Here is an 18,862-nt window from a genome sequence, read left to right as displayed (position 1 = left end):
TCAGTAGAGTGCTCCCTTTGAGACTATTGTGATGTGCACTGAGATTGTGTTTTCTAGACAGGGATCAGAGTCAGGGGTTATAGATTTCCCACTTTGAAGGCCATTAAAATCTTCAACTCTCAGAGTGGGACACAGAGAGTTTCCCAGAGAAGGAACAAGTTGCTGAATTCTACAAAAAGGGTATCCTGGTATTTTAAGTTTCCCTTTTCTGCATTGCAATTCCCTTATACTATCAAGAGTCAATGAGGTCTGCTGAGCTCAAAAACTACATGTTACTTGTTCTTGGGAAATCATCTTTTGTTCAATGCTTTGGGAAAACAGACGAGAGATAATAATTATGAAGTAGAAAAGGGGTCACAGACTTGAAGGAAGAGATAGAGGGAGAGGATTGAGCTTCCATCTGGATCAGAAGATACTGAAGGCACAAGTGGACCCATAAAACATTCCAGTACTCCTCAGTGTTCCTAGAAACCCACTAGCAACCATAGCGGGCTCAGACTTGGGGCCCCTAGACAGTAAAGAAAAGGGGGCAATATTGCTTGGATCTGTGTCTCCAACAAATCTCATGTCAAATTGTAATCCCCAGTGTTGAAGGTGAGGCCTAATAGGAGGTGATTGGATGATGGAAGCAGAGTTCCCATGAATGGGTTAGCACCATCCCCTTGGTGCTGTTCTTATGAAAGTGAGTAAATTATCATGAGATCTGGTTGTTTAAAAGTGTATGGCACCTCTCCCCTTCTCCCTCAGTCCTGCTTCTGCCATGTAAAATATCTGCTTCCACTTTGCCTTCCACCATGAGTAAAAGCTCCCTGAGGCTTCCCCAGAAGCAGAAGCCACTATGCTTCCTGTATAGTCTGCCGAACTATGAGCCAATTAAGCCTCTTTTGTTTATAAATTACCCAGTCTCAGGTATTTCTTTATAACAATACAAGAACTTACTAATACAGAAAATTGGTACCAAAGAATAGAGCATTGCTGTAAAGATACCTGAAAATGTGGAAGCAGATTTGGAATTGGGTAACCAGCAGAGGGTGGAAGAGTGTGTATAGCTCACAAGAAGACAGGAAGATGAGAGAATGTTTGGAGCTTCCTAGAGACTTGTAAAGTTGTTGTCATTACAATGCTAATAGTGATATGAACAATAAAGTCCAGGCTGAGGAGGTCTCAGATAGAGATGAGGAACTCATTGGGAACTGGAGCAAGTCACTTTTGTTATGCATTAGCAAAGAGGTTGGCTGCATTGTGCCCCCACCGTAGGGATCTGTGGAACTTTGAATCGAGAATGAGTATTTAGGGTATCTGGTGGAAGAAATTTCTAAGCACCAGTGTTAAAGGTTTGGCCTGGCTGCTTCTAACAACCTATCTCATATGCATGAGCAAAGAAATGAGCTAAAACTGGAACTTATATTTTAAAGGGAAATAAAGACGTAAGTTTGGAAAACTTACAGTTTAGACATGTGGTAGAAAAGAAAAGCCCATTTTCAGGGGACGAATTCAAGCGGGCTGCAGAAATTTGTATAAGAAAAAAAGAACCCACACAGAGTTCCCATGGGGCACTTCCTAGTGGATCTGTGAGAAGAGGGCCACCATCCTCCAGACCCCAGAGTGGTAGATCCATTAGAAGCTTGCACCATGCATCTGGAAAAGGCACAGGCACTCAATGCCAACCCATGGGAGTAGCCACAAGGGCTTAACCCTACAAAGCCACATGGGCAGAGCTATCCAAAGCTTTGAGACCCCTCCCCTTGCACCAATGTGCCCTGGATGTGAGACATGGAATTAAGGGAGATTATTTTGGAGCTTTAAGATTTAATGACTGCCCTGCAGGGTTTCAGATGTGGGGGCCCTGCAGCCCCTTTCTTTTGGCTGATTTCTCCCTTTGGGAACAGGAGTATACCAATGCCTATACCTTCATTGTATGTTGGAAGTGACTAGTTTTTTATTTTACAGGCTCATAGGCAGAAATGACTTGTCTCAGGTGAGACTTTGGACTTTAATGTTTTGATTTCATGCTAGAATGAGTTAAGACTTTGGGGGACTGCTGAGAAGGGATGATTGTATTTTGCAATGTGAGAAGAACATAAGATTCACAGGGGCAGGGGGTAGAATTCAATGGTTTGGATCTGTGTCCCCACCAAATCTCATGCCAAATTGTAAATCCTGGTGTTGGCGGTGGAGCCTGGTGGGAGGTGACTGGAACATGGGGGCAGAGTTATCATGAATAACTTGACACTATCCCCTCAGTGCTGTTCTCATGAGAGTGGGTAAGTTATCATGAGATCTGGTTGTTGAAAAGTGTATGGCACCCTCCCCTTCTCTCTCTTGGTCCTGCTCCTGCCACGTAAGATACTTCATCCCACTTTACCTTCTATCATGAGTAAAAGCTCCCTGAAGCCTCCCTGGAAGCAGAAGTTGCTATGCCTCCTGTACAGTCTGCGGAACTGTGAGCCAATTAAACCTCTTTTCTTTATAAATTACCTAGTCTTGGGTATTTCTGTATAGCAATGCAAGAACTGACTCATACAAGGAGGCTCCTTTAATGCAGGCCTGGGTTATAACTACAAATAACAAAAAGGATTCCAGTGTCTGAGTCTGTGTCTTTATCCACCCTTCTTACCTATGTGCCAAAGAGGAAGGAGGGCAATTCTGAAAATAAAAAGCCCAGTGTCAATATTTCATTTTAGCACAAGAAAAGAGATTAACACCATGGATGTAAGGAAAGCAAGAGCTTGGAATCTAGAACCCACTTAGATCCCAGCCATGCCCTTACCAGGTATGGTGACCACAGATGGGCCACTCGTCCGGCTGACAGTCAATTCTCTCATGAGTATACCAATGCTACTTTATAGGTAGCTTTGTCAAGATTAAATGAGATAATTTAGAAAAAGTACTTAGCAGGGTGACTGGCTGCCTGGCCCTTAGTAAGTATTTCATGAGTTCAGTTCTGTGCCAAGGATCAAGCATTGCTCACCAGCTAATTGGCCATTGCTCTTCAAATTTTTTAAGAAAAATGAAAACTTCAAGTTTATTAGAATTAAAATGCTCTGACTCTTTGTCCTTTGGAATTATAAAAGATATTGTTTCTCAAAATGATGGTGGTGAGAGGGGTTGGGGGGGACCCTCTGTTTGCCTTAGGGCCAGCTTCTAGCCCTTATCAAGTGGTATTTGCATTAGTCTGCTGATAAATCCATTCAGGATGCTAAATAAACAACTGCTTTCCTTCAGTTGGATATTCAATTACATCAGATATGTGACCTGCTGTCTCGAAACCCTGTCTACTAAGGACAAAACAGTCTCAGTGAGTTTATTTAAGGGAAATCTTTGTTCACTGCCCCCAAATGCCTTTGTCTCATTATTTCTTGCAGTCTGACATATTCCCTTTAAATCCCAAAGGCTTTGTGTTCAAGAGCTCCTTATCTATTGTAATGCAAATCTCTGGGAAAAAATAATAATTCTTCATCAGCTAATATTTCAAGGAGAACCATAGCAACAAATGCTAATAATTTCTTGGAAGCTCAGATGTAGGAGAGGTATATGTAAGATAGGGAGGAAGGGGCTGGGGGAAGAGTGAGTTATCTCTAAAAGTGGAGGTAGGGCCTGGCACAGTGGCTCTGCCTATAATCCCAGCACTTTGGGAGGCCGAGGTGGGCAGATCACAAGGTCAGGAGTTCAAGACTAGCCTGGCCAATATAGTGAAACCCCGTCTCTACTAAAAATACAAAAAACTTAGCCAGGTATAGTGGCATATGCCTGTAATCCCAGCTACTTGGGAGGTTGAGGCAGGAGAATTGCTTGATCCTGGGAGGCAGAGGTTGCAGTGAGGTGAGATTGCACCACTGCACTCCAGCCTAGGTGACAGAGTGAGACTCTGTCTCAAAAAACAAACAAAAAAATAAAGTGGAGGTTAATGAGAAGGATGGGTTTTAGAAGTAGATAAGCTAGCTTCAGGTTCCCAGGCAGCCAACCTCTAGAGCATGATTTCTGTGTCTTCATTTGTAAAGCAGGAAAAACAATATTTACTTTACTAGGGTGGTTTTAAAGATTACAAGAGACAACATGAAGACTGCCTGTTGGCCTATGCATTCAAAAGAAGTGGTAGCCATTAACTCCACCTCCAGGCTGTAAGTTCTGAAAGACCAGCATTCAAGATCTCATCTACCATTTGCTCACTGTGATGCTGGCCATTGCTTGGCTTCCACCTGTATAAAATGGGGAAAAAAAAAAAGTGCTTTTCTACTCATTACAAATGTAATACATGAGGCACAGCTTGTTAATTTCTAGGTAGAAAACCATATAGTTAGGTCAATTGCATGTCATTGCTAATTTAAAGAAAATGGTAATCTATTGATAATGGGTGAACAGTTTTAATTTGAAGCAGGATTAGTCAGAATAACAATGTATTTTTGTCAGAAATAAATTTAAGTCTGTAGTCATCAAACTATTCTTTCTAATAGCTATATAGTACTGAAAATGACTGCTGAAGAAATTTGACATGTAATAAAAAGGAAAATGAAAAAGTGAGAGTAGATTTAAAAGGCTCCTGTTCCCAGTTTTCAGACCGCAGGCTGCCCCCACTGAGCTGCCCAGCTGTTCAGTTCATTTCTTAGTGAAGTGCCTTTTTTGGGATCAGCCACAAGATGTCAGCCTAAGCTTAGCCATTTGTACATTTTTCCTTGGCTCCAACCCATTTCTTCCCTTCCATTTCATTTCCTCCTTGGGCTCTGAGTAAATTAATAATCTTTTGGATTGTGGGCACTAAGTAAATAACAACGGAGTAACTTGAGCATCCACAGGGCTTCTGCTGATAGCAGCTTCCACAAAGTCTCAGGAAGAGAGCCCCCTTTCCTTTCCATTGCAGTCCCCAAGCCTGGGAGGCCGCTGTCCTCTCTCAGGCCAAGTGTTATCTATGTGTTGGCACTGCCTACACAGGGACAAAAACTCCAGAATCTGTGACCCTCAGGAGAGAATGCTATAACCCTGTCTCCCAGAAAGGTGATGAGGGTGATTTCCGATTGGCTCAGCAGCCCTGGGAACCTTTGAGGGTGAACACTGCTTTCTCACTTGCAACCTGTCTTCTCCAATGATTCAGCATTTGAGGACAAGATACCTCACCTGAGTATGAGATGCCTGTAGTAGCTCTAAGAATCATGTTCTCACCACATTGGTGAAGGCAAAACATGGGCAGGTTTTCTTTCCCCATGGACTTTTGTAAAGGTGAAAAAATATTTTCCAGACACCCTCCTACACACACTAGCAAACATACACTGACAATTCACTGGCCAGAAATCAGTCATCTGCCTGTCCCCGAAACAGTCAGCAGTAAGAGGAGTAGGGATGCCATAACTGGTTAAGATAAGTGAGATCCATCTCCTGGGCCTGGGGAGGGTCCACCTTCCTTAAGCACATAGCTCTTGCCAGAGATCAATACTCCTGGAGCTGAATTCCAGGACCTGAAGTGATGAACCAGAACTTAGGACACAGCCCCATCTCCCAGGGGCTGAGTGAACACAGGTCCAATCATGGCTGCCCAGGGAGATTTGCAGTGGGCCACAGTTTTGCTAAAGAAAGGCAAGGAAACCACCAACTAAACTACCTGCCTTTTGCTGGAGGAAGAGGAGGAGGAGAAGGAAAAATAGATAAATGCTGCTGTGACTGACAGAGCAGGAGCAGCGTCATCTCAGACAAACACCACTACCTTAAGTTCCAGCTCCCATTCTAGCCTCATGCATTTGGATGAAATCACTTATGTTCTAACTACAAGCAGACAGAAAGAGCAGACAGTAAAACACAGATAAGACAGATCAGCACAGAGGGAAGTAGGCAGAAAGTCTCTTGGGCAACTGCCAAACTTCACCCTCATACAATGGGCCCCAGTAAAAGGGTGGGCCTTCATAAGCACATTCCTTTCCCTTCACGTGCACTAAGAGAGGGAAACAAAAAGCAGACTCCAGAGATATACCTGCAGCTGCAGAAAGATGTATGGGAACAGACACACAACTCTCCCTCCCTGGTAAGCACAACAAAGAGACACAGAAGCAGTCCAAGTCTCTGATAAACAGTCCCACCCTGAATCCTTAAAAAGTCTGTAAGAGAGCTTGTGGCTCTGACCTAACTCAGCCAGCAGCTGCTCTCAGGTTTATTCAAAATAAACTTGTCCCTGTTAACTGTAAAGCCACCCTCTGTGTTTCTCTCTTCTTTCTTTAATTCTTATGGTGACAATATTACCTCTGGCATCAAGAGGCCTGGGAGCAGTGCAGTAGCTCTGGGTTCTGGGACCTGCTCTGTTCAGAGAACTTCTCTGCCCTCTGGGTCTGTTTACTTCAGAGAAATACAGCCAGCTCCAGGAGATACAGCATTAAAACCAGCCTGTGCTATGGGCCTTCCATGGAAAGAGGCAGGCTCAAGCCCATGCTTATGTTTCTCACTGTGCCATTGGGCCACCAGAGTCATGTGAGCTGGTAATTTCCAACCAAAGGGACTTCTATGCCCACTTTCTAGAACCCCTCCTGGAGCCGACCTATGGGAATAAAACACACACGTGAAAGTAGTGCATCCTAAGGAAGGGGGCCTGGGAGGAACACAAACAGAAAGGCCACTCCTGTTCATGCCTATAAAATGGGATACAAGTTGATTTGTCATTTATTAGGCAGGACTGTGTAATAAAGGTATTTATGTGTGCAATGCTGTGATATGCAACAACTCTGGGGAAAGGAGAAGAGAAAGAAATGAGATATGACTTTGCATTGTATGTGCAATGCTTTTTCTTTTCAAAATCAGTTTTTTTGCAGAAAGAAGCATTCCATCTGTCGGTATATTGATGCCCCATGAATAGTTACTACAGCCTTGATGCATCCCCTACTGGGGGCTCAGGGCCTCAGGAACACTAAACACCACAAAGGACCAGGCTTCCTCTTGACACACACTGGGGATCAACCCAGTTGTCATTTCCATGGGTGTGGAAGAAAACTAATGACTTAAGACTTGAATCATAAGTGGGCCAGCTTCCACTGGCAGAGGTAGACAAGTGGGTGAGAAACTCAGTTACATTCACATCAACTGCAGCCTCCAACAGGAATGAGTCAAAACTATGAGCCACCCTTGGTTTCAGACTTGCTTTTAGTCCACAACTTTGTGCAAAAGAGAATTTGGCAGCAATGTGAAATGTCACAATTTGAAGGAGTCTGTGCCAGGGCTGGACAATAAAATTTCCTGTTCTACTCACTGCCCCAACACTGTCCTGCTACTTCCAAAGAGGGAAATTTAAGGATAAGGGCTTTGTGAGCCAGGCTGAGAGCTCTCGACATGGAAGGAGAGGGAAGGGCCGGGTTCTCTCACTGGGACACATACTGTGGTGTGTAATAGCATAGACCCTGGGCCAGAATAGTCCAGTCCAATGCCCTGCATCATTTCTCCTATTTTTAGCACCTCTGGCAAGCTCCCTGGACACTTCTGTAGCTCAGTCTTATCCTTAAGGCTAACATTAGTACCTGCCCCTGGGTTTTGACAAGGTTAAAATCACAAAAGATTCAGAAGAATGCATGGTACAGTGAGTGCTCAGTAAATGTTTGTTTTTATTATTATTTTTACCATGATTTACCAGCTATTCTAATTTTGAGCAAGAGCGTTTCTCTGAGTCTTAGGGGTCTCACCCTTCCTCAAAACAATGCAGGACACAAGAGCCCCCAAACTGGGGCTTAGCCTGATTCTTGGCTTGACCCAGGAAAGAATGTAAGGGTAAGCCGGCAGTGTTAGACAGCAACTTCATTAAAGTAGTACCCTATAGCAACAGAGGCCTGCTCCTTACAGAGCAAAGTTAACCCATAGACAGTGTGTTCAGAGTAGCAACCTATGGTAACATCAACAGAAAGAGACCTGTGGCTGAACAAGCTGAGTTTGTTAATCACTGAAATAAGGGAAAACACCATGAAGAGCTGTGGTGTCTCTCAGTAAGAGCATGTTAAAGAAGACATTATAAGATGCGGGACTTAAGTTAGAGTCTTGTCTTCATCAGCTCTAGCTGCTATGTAACAAAGTACTCTACCCTGGGTGGCTTATAAACAACAGCAATTTATTTCTCATAGTTCTGGAGGCTGGGAAGTCTAAGGTCACACTGCTAGCATAGTTGGGGTCCAGTGAGGATCTTTTTCTGAGTTGCAGAATGCCAATTTCTTGCTGTTTCCTCACATGGCAAAAAGAGAGAGAGAGAGCTCTCTGGGGTCCCTATTATAAAAACACTGATTCCATTTGTGAGAGCTCCACCTTCATTCCTTAAACACCTTTGTAGGCCCCATCTCCTATTACAGTCACCTTGGCGGTTAGAATTTCAACATATGAATTTGGGGGAATGTAAACATTCCGTCCTTACCAGTACTTTAGGGGAAGTTTTAGGGAACTGGACTTTTGCTCTGAAGTGGAGGCCATCAGGAAGTAGTGTTAACTCTATGACTGAATATCTTTAAAAACTGTTTCTAAAATTGGGGTGGAAGTAAGGTTAAAGCTGTGATTGGTGAATAAGCCACTGTTACACATATTAGCCGGGAGTGAGGGGTGTTTAGTCATTTGCATAATTTAGATCATGTTAATGTTTATGTCTGCATTCAGACATGAATATGGAGTGGTCTTTTTGTCTTGATCCACCACAATCATAGAGTGGCCTTTTCTGACGCTGGTACTCTGTGAAATTGTTTATACTCAGCAAGATTAGGACCTACTTGTGAGTGCCCGTTTCACTCCTGGCAACACTAAGGTCTAACAGTGCTAGACCAGTTCCCAAATATGAAGGTTGCTTTTCTCTTTCTTTATACCCTCCTTTGGCCAAAACAAACTAGTCAGGCATCAGGATGTATATCATTGATCTCCGCCATCGCTGAGATGTTGCTAATCTGGTGTTTGTTCAGAGCTCACTGACTGCAAGCCAATTAGAGCTTTGATTCACGATCTTGTAGCAATCTGGACTCTCTTTGTTTCTAAAGCATTTAAAAGTCATGAACTAACCTATAAATCATACCTTCTATAACACCTTCTTTATCTTTGGGCAGCAGACATATCTGGGTGAGGGCAATTAAGTTACCCCATTGGAATTATTTAATTTCTGAGAGAAGCCTATATTTCAAGGCCAAATTTAAGTTTCTGATTGCATACACAGCTTCATAATTTTTCGTTTTTCTTTTTCAGTATGAACCACATAAAATCAAAATAAAATCACAGTTATCTTGGCTAGAAGGCTTGCATGGTTGTGAATAGTTCCCAAAAGGCTGGTAATTATTGGGTCCTCTTTCTTCCAATAAAAGTTAAATAAATAAATAAAATAAAATAAAAATAAAAATTTTTACATTTTTTTGTTACTGAGTTCAGAGTGAAGCAGTGATGGAGGTAGACCTCTGAAGGGTAAGCCAGTAATATTTCATAGATATCACATGACTGTCAATAAAAGCATCTGTGTAGGATAAGAAACTATTAACTGTAGTAGAGATCCTAGAACTAAGTCAATAGAAGTTTTCATACATTTTGCTATTGCTGTTATAGATCTTAAGCAAGGTGGATATAGCTTGGCTAGCAGTGCTAACAAAAGACTGAAATAAGCAATAGGTCCCTAATGATTCCCACATAATTGGGTCAGCACTTATTGAGAATTTTTATTAAAAAAAAAAGTAAAAAGGGATTTGTGAATCTAGGATCTTGGAGAAAAGTCTTTTAATAGTTATTGTTTCTGTGTTTATGCTTAAAAAGGAACATACTTCATTTAACTTGAAAAGTATACAATAACTAAAAGCTAATTCTAATAATACTTTTTACTAATATAAAATTAACATCAGCTCCCTTCTGAATTTGACAGATCTGGAGAATTTTTTATATGTTTTTAAATCCCAAAGTTGAAGGACTCCTGTAACAGTTTTGAGTTATTTAAAATCTGAAGAGTTTCAACAAACCTAATTGTTCCAATTTTACTTTATTTTATAGGGTGAAAGAGCAAAATTATTCTGAATTTTGGAAGGGTTAAAAAATCATTTAAAAAGGCAGGATATAAATCATATCTAAGGTCAGATAATTTCAGGCAACATTATAAATACCTTGTAGATAACTATGCTAATTAAAAATAAATTAAGAAAAGTAAACACAAAATTTCTTAAAAACTGATTTAAGAGCATTTTAAAAAGCACCAAAATTTAATAGAATTAAATCACAAAAAGAAAGGTCTACAGTCTAAGCATAAAATATGCCAGTCATTTTATATAAAAATGACTCTTTTTTTTTCCTGTTTTAGGTCATTTTTTGTAATAACTTAGAGTAAAACAAATGTATTTAGGCATGCAGAGGCAAATATAAAAATAAGTAATAGTTAAAACTTGTACCTATAGCTTTTTAAAAAGCTAACTTACCAGTATATAAATAATACATACATATGATGGAGAGAATGAATCCAAGCTGGAAAACACTCTTCAGGATATTATCCAGGAGAACTTCCCCAACCTAGCAAGGCAGGCCAACATTCAAGTCCAGGAAATACAGAGAACACCACAAAGATATTCCTCAAGAAGAGCAACCCCAAGGCATATAATCGCCACATTCACCAGGGTTGAAATGAAGAAAAAAATGCTAAGCGCAGCCAGAAAGAAAGGTCAGGTCACCCACAAAGGGAAGCCTATCAGACTCACAGCAGATCTCAGCAGAAACCCTACAAGCCAGAAGAGTGTGGGGGCCAATATTCAATATCCTTAAAGAAAAGAACATTCAACCTAGAATTCCTAGAATTTCATATCCAGCCAAATTAAGCTTTATAAGCGAAGGAGAAATAAAATCCTTTATGAACAAGCAATTGCTGAGAAATTTTGTCACCACCAGGCTTGCCTTACAAGAGCTCCTGAAAAAGCACTAAACATAGAAAGGAACTACCAGTACTAGCCACTCCAAAACGTACCAAATGGTAAAGACCATAGACAAAATGAAGAAACTGCAACAACTAACGGGCAAAACAACCAGCTAGCGTCAAAATGGCAGGATCAAATTCACACATAATAATGTTAACCTGAAATGTAGATGGGCTAAATGCCCCGATTAAAAGACACCGACTGGCAAATTGGACAAAAAGTCAAAACCCATCGGCGTGCTATATCCAGGAAACCCATCTCATGTGCAAAGACACACATAGGTTCAAAATACAGGGATGGAGGAAGATTTACCAAGCAAACAGAGAGCCAAAAAAAAAAAAAAAAAAAAAAAAGCAGGAGCTGCAATCCTAGTCTCTGATAAAATAGACTTTAAACCAACAAAGATCAAAAGAGGCAAAGAAGGGCATTACATAATGGTAAAAGGATCAATGCAACAAGAGCAGCTAACGATCCTAAACATAAACGCACTCAATACAGGAGCACCCAGATACATAAAGCAAGTTCTTAATGACCTACAAAGAGACTTCGACTCCCACATAATAATAGTGGGAGACTTTAACACTCCACTGTCAGTATTAGACAGATCAACGAGACAGAAAATTAACAAGGATATCCAGGACTTGAACTCAGATTTGGACAAAGCAAATCTAATAAACATCTACAGAACTCTCCACCCCAAATCCACAGAATATACATTCTTCTCAGCACCATATTGTACCTACTCTAAAATTGACCACATAATTGGAAGTAAATCACTCCTCAGCAAATGCAAAAAAAAATGGAAATAAAAAACAGTCTCTCAGACCACAGTTCAATCAAATTAGAACTCAGGATTAAGAAACTAACTCAGAACCACACAAATGGCTCTTGAATGTTGACTGTATAAACAATGAAATGAAGGCAGAAATAAAGATGTTATTTGAAACCAACGAGAATGAATACACAACACACCAGAATCTCTGGGACACATTTAAATCAAAGTCTAGAGGGAAATTGATAGCAATAAATGCCCACATGAGACACAAGGAAAGATCTAAAATCAATACCTTATCATCAAAATTGAAAGAGCTAGAGGAGCAAGATAAAAATAAAAAAAATTAAAAAGCTAGCAGAAGACAAGAAATAACTAAGATCAGAGCAGAACTGAAGGAGATAGAGATACAAATAACACTTCAAAACATCAATAAATCCAGGAGCTGGTTTTTTTGACAAGATCAATGAAATAGACTGCTAGCCAGATGAATTAAAAAAAAAGAAAAGAAAGAAGATCAAATAGATACAATAAACAATGATAAAGAGGATATCACCACTGATTCCACAGAAATACAAACTACCATCAGAAATTACTACAAACAACTCTATGCACATAAAGCAGTAAACCTGGAAGAAATGAATAAATTCCTGGACACTTGCACCCTCCCAAGCCTAAACCAGGAAGAAGTTGGAACCCTGAATAGACCAATATCAAGGGTTGCAGTTGAGGCAGCAATTAATAGCCTACCAACCAAAAAAAGCCCAGGTCCAGATGGGTTCACAGCTGAATTCTACTGGATGTACAAAGAGGAGCTGGTATCACTCCTTCTGAAACTATTCCAAACAATACAAAAAGACGGAATCCCTCCCAAATCATTTTATGAAACCAATATCATCCTGATACCAAAATCTGGCAGAGACTCAGCCAAAAAAGAAAACTTCAGGCCAATATTCATGATGAACATAGATGTAAAAGTCTTCAATAAAATACTGGCAAACTGACTGTAGCAGCACATCGAACAGCTAATCCATCACGATCAAGTAGGCTTCATCCCGGGGATGCAAGGCTGATTGAACATATGCAAGTCTATAAACGTAATACACCACATAAACAGAATCAAAGACAAAAACCACATGATTATCTCAGTAGATGCAGAGAAGATCTCAACAAAATTCAACAGCCCTTTATGCTAAAAACTCTCAATAAACTAGGTATCAATGGAACATATCTCAAAATAATAAAAGCTATTTATGACAAACCCACAGCCAATATCATACTGAATGGGCAAAAACTGGAAGCATTCCCTTTGAAATCTGGCACTAGACAAGGATCTGGCACTAGCCCTCTCTCACCACTCCTATTCAATATAGTATTGGAAGTTCTAGCCAGAGCAATCAGGCAAGAAAAAGAAATAAAGGTATTCAATTAAGAAAAGAGGAGGTCAAGTTATCTCTATTTACAGACGACATGATTGTATATTTAGAAGACCCCATCATTTCAGCCCAAAATCTCCTGAAACTGATAAGCAACTTCAGCTAAGTTTTAGGATACAAAATCAATGTGGAGAAATCACAAGCATTTCTACAGGCCAATAACAGACTTAAAGAGAGCCAAATCAAGAGCAAACTCCCATTTATAATTGCTACAAACAGAATAAAATACCTAGGAATACAACTAACAAAGGATGTAAAGGACTTCTTCAAGGAGAACTATAAACCACTGCTCGGTAAGAGAAGACACAAATAGACGGAGAAACATTCCATGTTCATGGTTAGGAAGAATCAATACTGTGAAAATGGCTACACTGCCCAAAGTAATTTATAGAGTCAACGCTATCCCCATCAAGCTGCCAATGACCCTCTTCACAGAACTGGAAAAAAACACCTTAAAATTCATATAGAACCAAAAGAGCCCACATAGCCAAGACAATTCTAAGCAAAAAGAACAAAGCTGGAGGCATCATGCTACCTGACTTCAATGATGAGCAATGCCATTTATCTTCATTGGGCTCTGCTGTCTTCAGAGGTTCTCCATTTTACATTCACTTTCCAATATTTCAAAGTCACGGCATCTGTTTCTTCTAGGAGTTAAGAGTGGCCAGCAAAATACCTTCTCCTGAAGGTGTCTTGTATACCATTCCGGGGGCCAGAATAAATTCTGTCAAGACACTAGCCATGATTTTGAGGCTTCTCTCCCAAGCAGGCTCTTCTGCCTCTCTGCAAGAATGTGCAAACTATAGCATGTTTGTGGCAGCCTCACATATTGATCCTAGAGCACTTATGTCCTCCTCACTGTCATCTTCAAAATGACCTTGTGTGAAGCTTTGTTACCTCTTATAGGATGCATTTCTCATCAACATAGTGATTCAGAAAATGCAAGCAGCCTATTCATCACAGTAATCTGGATTTCCAGACTGACAGGAAACACAGGAGAGGACTGACAGGTAGACCAAAGATGCTGGGTAGAGAAGCTGGTGCCAGGAGAAATTTTTGAAATTGAGTAGAGGATGTAAAACCCTTGCAGCCAGGAACTGAGAAAGCTGTGGGTTGGGAAATGGGGAGAGGGAAGCTGTAGACTATAGATTGCAATCAGAGCCTGAGACTCAGGGCAGGATGCAGGTGAGAGAGTGGAGAGAATTTTCTTGGAAGAGGACCATGGGAAATAAGTCTCCATGAAAGGGCCCTGGAACAGAAGCCAGAACACAATCACCATGCCTTCACCCCATCCCTTCATGCCCAGCCTCTCTCTGCCAGGCTCACTCCCTGGCAACCTGGCTTTTATCAAGCCCCTCTGCCTGGCCAATCCCCAGCTCCACTCCAGGTGTGTCATAATCTGACCCTTGTGACCTCTTGCTCCCCCACCCCCACTTGTGATTACATCACCTGAACCTCTCTTCAAGTGGCCTCTGATCCAGAGACACTCACACAGCAACAGCCCTTGACTCCCTCCACCCTTGCTTCCCTCTCACCCATCTCACCTCTATCTGTTCAGTTGAGCCAGAGGTCCCACCTTCTTGGGAGAAATTAATTGAGGCACATTTCCAGGACAGAGGGGTGAACTGCGTCTGAGTAGCCAAGCAGAAAAGCTTCTCAAAATCACTGCGTGTGGAGGGATCAGAGACGTGCTGCTGCCCCTGTTGTTCTGACTCCGCCCCAGCTTTTGGCCCCACCCCCTTAAAGAACCTTTAGAGGTTCCCATGGTGACAGTAAACAAGCCTCCACTGCCTTGGCCATGTCGGCTGTGTTTACCCTACTCCTGATCTTATTGGCCACTCAGGTGCTGACAGCCAAGGTGTGCAGCTCTGATTAGCAGGAGCAGGGAGGACTGGAGCTCCCAGGTGAGTAAAATGGTTTGGCTTTGGGGAATAGCAGCCTGGGGATGTTGATATGGATGGAAGAGGCTCTGACATTTGGGATCTGAACTTGGGGATCAAGGGAGCAGTTCTTTCTTTATAGAAATTAGAACTATTTAAAATATTTCTTATTTTTTAAATAAAAATAGAAAAGAGCCTGATAGAAAACAGGTTCAGTACTATAGCCCAGGCTCTCAAAAATGATCAGTATAAATTAAGGTTTCTATGTCGGTTACTTTTCTTATTTCAATAAAGTAAAATAAAATATCTGACTCACTAGAGGAAATACACAAACTGTGTACTCGAAGCAGAAAGATAATTAACTAAAGAAACCCAGCATAGCCATCACGTGTCTTAAGAAACACAGCAGTAGTTACCTTAGCCTCATTCTGTGGGTCCCACCCCCTGTACCAAAGAACCACCCCCTCAGTAGACACTCTTCTAAATTTTATGTTCATGAATCAACTGCCTTTCTTTGTAGCTTGGCTTAAACTTTCTGTACTCTTAAACAATATATTGAATATTTTTGCATGTCCATAAATTGTAAATATGGCTTTACACTTTATCATTCTGTAGATCTTGTTTTTGTGGTACTATATTTTGCCCCCACTGACCCACCTCCTGAATGTGTGTCATTTTCACCTGTTTCTCTCCCTTTCTACTCTTCTTCTAGCCATTATCATCACTTCCCTGTACTGTCTAAATTCTGCTCGGCAGGCTACGCAACTGTTGTGCCAAAGTCATATGTAAGGATTCTAACTCCACTCAAGCAATCTGCTCACCTCAAAAGGTAAAACATTGGCTTGCTCCTGTTTTAATAGATGACCCATAAGGTCACAATTCAATCTGTGCTCTTCTTGGATACTACTTCTTACATAAACATCAAACATATATCCATTTCCCACACACTAATGTATCTTGTATATTTGGAGTAAAAATTAGAGATATACATGCAGAGACTTAAACTATAAAACTTTTTTTATTACCATTTTCAGTCTCCCTACTTGTTGGTCTGTTCAGGGTATCTAATTCTTCCTCTTCTTAGGTAGGAGGGTTATATAATTCCAGGAAGTTATCTACCTCTTCTAGGTTTTCCGGTTTATGTGCATAAAGGTGTTCATTGTAGCCTTGAATGACCTATTGTATTTCTGTGGTGTCAGTTGTAATATCTCCCATTTCATTTCTGATTGAGTTTATTTGAATTTCCTCTCACCTTTTCTTGGTTAATTTCGTTAATGTCTATCAATTTTATTTATTGTTTCAAGAACCAGCTTTTTGTTTATCTTTTGTATTGTTTTTTGCTGTTGTTTCCATTTCATTTAGTTCTGCTCTGATCTTTTTTATTTCCCTTCTCTTGCTGGGTTTGAGTTTGTTCTTGTTTCTCCAGTTCCTTGAAGTGTGAACTTTGTTTGTTTGTTTTTGCTCTTTCAGACTTTTTGATGTAGGCATTTAGAGCTCTGAACTTTCCTCCTAGTACTGCCTTTACTATATCCCAGAGGTTTTGATAGGATGTGTCACTACTTGCATTCAGTTTGAAAAATTTTTTAATTTCCATCTTGATTTCATAGTTGACCAATGATCATTTAGGAACAGGTTATTTAATTTCCGTGTATTTGAAGGCTCTTTATGGAGTGGATTTCCAGTTTTATTCCAGTGTGGACTGTGAGAGTGCTTGATATAATTTCAATTATCTTAAATTTATTGAGGCTCATTTTGTGGCTTATCATGTGCTCTGTCTTGGAGAAAGTTCCATATGCTGATGAATAGAATGTATATTATGCAGTTGCTGGATAGAATGTTCTGTAAATATCTGTTAAGTTAATTTGTTCTAGGGTGTAATTTAAATCCATTGTTTCTTTGTTGAATTTCTGTCTTGATGACCTGTCTAGTGCCGTCGGTGGAGTATTGAAGTCCCCCACTATTATTGTGTCACTGTGTATTTCATTTCTTAGGTCTAGTAGCAGCTATTTTATAAATCTGGGAGCTCCAGTGTTAGGTGAATATATATTTAGAATTGTGATATTTTCCTGTTGAACAAAGCCTGTTATCATTACATAATGTCTCTCTTTGTCTTTCTTAACTGCTGTTGCTTTAAAGTTTCCTTTGTCTGATATAAGAATTGCTACTCCTGCTCACTTTTGGTCACAATTTGCATGGAATGTCTTTTTCCACCACTTTACCTTAAGGTTAGGTGAGTCTCTTGAAGGCAGCAGATAATTGGTGAATTCTTATCCATTCTGTCATTCTGTATCTTTTAGATGAAGCATTTAGGCCATCTACATTAAATATTAGTATTGAGATGTGAGTTACTATTCCATTCATAGTGCTATTTCTTGTATGTTTATGTAATTTCCATCAAAATACCAACATCATCCTCCACAGAACTACAAAATCAATTCTACAACTTATATGGAATCAAAAAAGAGCCTATATAGCCAAGGCAAGACTAACCAAAAAGAACAAATCTGGAGGCATCACATTACCTGATTTCAAACTATACTATAAAGCCATAGTCACCAAAACAGCATGGTACTGGTATACAAATAGACACATAGACCAATGGAACAGAATAGAAATCCCAGAAATAAACCCAATACTTACAGCCAACCAATTGTTGACAAAGCAAACAAAGACATAAAGTGGGGAAAGGATACCCTATTCAATGAGTGGTCCTTGAATAATTGACAGGCCACATGTAGGAGAATTAAACTGGATCATCATCACTTACCTTATACAAAAATCATCTCAAGATGGATCAAGGACTTAAATCTAAAACCTGAAAGTATAAAAATTCTAGCAGATAACATCAGGAAAACTCTTCTAGACATTGGCTGGCAAAGATTTCACAACCATGAACCAAAAAGCAAATGCAATAAAAACAAAGATAAGCAACTGAGACTTAATTAAACTAAAGAGCTTTTGCACAACAAAAGGTACAGTCAGCAGAGTAAACAGAAAACTGACAGAATGGGAGAAAATCTTCACATTCAATACATCTGACAGAGGACTACTATCCAGAATCTGCAATGAACTCAAACAAATTAGCAATAAATAAACAATCCAATCAAAAGCAGGACAAGAACATGAATAGACAATTATCAAAAGAAGACATACAAATGACTAACAAACATATAAAAAATGATCAACATCACTAATGATCAGGGAAATGCAAATCAAAACCACCATGTGATACCACTTCACTCCTATAAGAATGACCATCATCAAAAAATCAAAAAATCAAAAAATAATAGATGTTGGCATGGATGCGATGAAAAGGGAACACGTTTACACTGCTGGTGGGAATGTAAGCAAGTACAACCACTATGAAAAACAGTGTGGAGATTCCTTAAGGAACTAAAAGTAGAACTATCATTTGATATAGCTATCTCACTACTGGGTATCTACCCAGAAGAAATGAAGTCATTATACCAAAAAGATACTTGCTCATGCATGTTTATAGCAGCACAATTTGCAACTGTAAAAACATGGAACCAACCCAAATGTCCATCAATCAACAAATGAATAAAGAAACTGTGGTATATATACACATACAATGGAATACTACTCAGCCATAAAAAGAAATGAATTAATGGTATTTGCAGCAACCTGGAAGAGATTGGAGACTACTATTCTCAGCAAAGTAACTCAGGAATGGAAAACCAAGCATTGTATGTTGTCACTCATAAGTGGGAGCTAAGCTATGAGGATACAAATGCATAAGAATGACATAATGGACTTTAGGAACTCAAGAAAAAACGGTGGGAAGGGGTGAAGGATAAAAGACTACTAATTGGGTGCATTGTATATGGCTCTCATGTGATAAGTACATCAAAATCTCAGAAACCACCAATAAAAAAACTTACCTAT

The 18,862-nt window shown here is 40.1% G+C and overlaps 1 long non-coding RNA gene across 2 annotated transcripts in view; it reads right to left on the bottom strand.

Annotated features, from left to right (window-relative positions):
- Nucleotides 1-17,758, bottom strand: part of LOC116562900 — an 82,216-nt gene extending 64,458 nt beyond the window's left edge. Inside the window, exons 1-2 of one of the 2 annotated variants that reach the window (XR_004274124.1) lie at nt 17,176-17,758; nt 14,621-14,707 (exon numbers count right to left, since the gene is read on the bottom strand). This is a non-coding gene — a long non-coding RNA (uncharacterized LOC116562900). Of the gene's footprint in view, nt 1-14,620; nt 16,015-17,175 lie in introns of those variants that run through there. The other variant, XR_004274123.1, reaches the window with a different exon arrangement.
- Between the last annotated feature and the right edge of the window lie 1,104 nt (nt 17,759-18,862).

The sequence above is a fragment of the Sapajus apella genome, unplaced genomic scaffold (assembly GCF_009761245.1).
Source record: "Sapajus apella isolate SASKATOON/1434 unplaced genomic scaffold, GSC_monkey_1.0 scaffold33, whole genome shotgun sequence".
In the NCBI taxonomy this organism is placed as follows: domain Eukaryota; kingdom Metazoa; phylum Chordata; class Mammalia; order Primates; family Cebidae; genus Sapajus; species Sapajus apella.
Note: the sequence above shows the minus strand (reverse complement) of the source record. Positions and strands in the feature narration are given on the sequence as shown.